The sequence below is a fragment of the Chrysochloris asiatica genome, unplaced genomic scaffold (genome assembly GCF_000296735.1).
Source record: "Chrysochloris asiatica unplaced genomic scaffold, ChrAsi1.0 scaffold00140, whole genome shotgun sequence".
Lineage (NCBI taxonomy): Eukaryota > Metazoa > Chordata > Mammalia > Afrosoricida > Chrysochloridae > Chrysochloris > Chrysochloris asiatica.
Window position 1 is genome coordinate 252,236 of NW_006408658.1, and position 1,471 is coordinate 253,706.

General features: G+C 39.2%; 1 pseudogene; it reads left to right on the forward strand.

Annotated features, from left to right (window-relative positions):
• The first annotated feature begins 2 nt into the window (after positions 1–2).
• The window catches only part of LOC102819050, a 2,545-nt pseudogene continuing 1,076 nt past the window's right edge, over positions 3–1,471 (forward strand).

A 1,471-nucleotide genomic window follows, 5' to 3' on the forward strand; every position in this document is an offset into this window, starting at 1 on the left:
TCTCCTATCTCGGATGTGCCATACAACTCGGCTCAGTTGTTTTCTTTGGCACCGTTGAGTGCTTTCTACTGGCTGCCATGGCCTATGATCGTTTTGTAGCAATATGCAACCCACTGCTTTATTCAACCAAAATGTCCACACAAGTCTGTGTCCAGTTATTCTCTGTGGCTTATATAGGTGGTTTTGTCAATGCTTCCTCCTATACAATTGCCTTCTTTTCTTTATTCTTCTGTGGACCAAACAAGGTCAATCATTTTTTCTGTGATTTTGCTCCTTTAGTAGAAATTTCCTGTTCTGTTGTCAATCTGTCTGTAGTAGTCTCATCATTTTGTGCTGGTTCCATCATTGTGGTCACAGTGTTTATCATAACCATCTCCTATATCTACATCCTCATCACCATCCTGAACATGCGCTCCACTGAGGGCCGCCACAAGGCCTTCTTTACCTGCACCTCCCACCTCACTGCTGTCACTCTGTTCTATGGGACCGTTATGTTCATTTATGTGATGCCCAAGTCCAGCTACTCAACTGACCAGAACAAGGTGGTGTCTGTGTTCTACATGGTGGTAATCCCCATGTTGAACCCCATCATCTACAGTCTCAGGAATAATGAGATTAAAGGGGCTCTCAAGAGAGAGCTTAGTAGAAAAAGATTTTCTTCATGAGACCTCTTATTTCATAGAATTTTATTGTTATTAAGTGCCGTTGAGTTGGTTCCTACCTATAGTGACCCTGTATGGGATTTTCTGAGGAGCAAATGATGAACTTAAACTGCTGACCTTGTGGTTCAAACCAAGATTGCAGTCCAATGCATTAACCCACAGCTTCACACAGGACTACAATATAACATTAGTGTACTGTTATAAGAAATTTAGTTCTCATGGTCAAAATATCTGCATATTATTAGCTGGTATGGGGCTTTGTGGTAAATGTGGGGATGGATTTTCAGATAGTAAACAAGTAACCAATACTTAACTCAAATTAATTGAAATGTATAATTAAGAAGCACAAATTGGTTCACATGAAAAACTTAATCTACTGAAAATTCTTCTTACATTTGATTCATATCTTAAAAACAATTTTATGTCATTAAATAAGTTTACTTTGCCTACAAACTGTATGGTTGTGTTCATTTTCAATAGCAAGTTACACTGAGACGAGCAGATAAAAAAACTCTAGTTTGTCTTGCTTGAGTACATTCTGAGACAAAATTATAAAGTGGTAAAAAATCTTTAGATGATCTGCTTGTAGAAGTGTTTATTTGGGGGGGATGTTTTCTGTGTCTCATAAAATTGCCTTATGTTCCTGGTTTCTGAGTTTGGCTTTGGATATAAGGGGTTTCCAGAGTCTGAGAAGATGAGGCCTCCCTGACTAACCAGCAAATTGCTCAGTCAGATCTGAAGAGAGGACTTCCTCTGAGGGAATGGGCAGGGTTCCCAAACTCATCAAGGAATAAGCAGAGCAAAAGTAT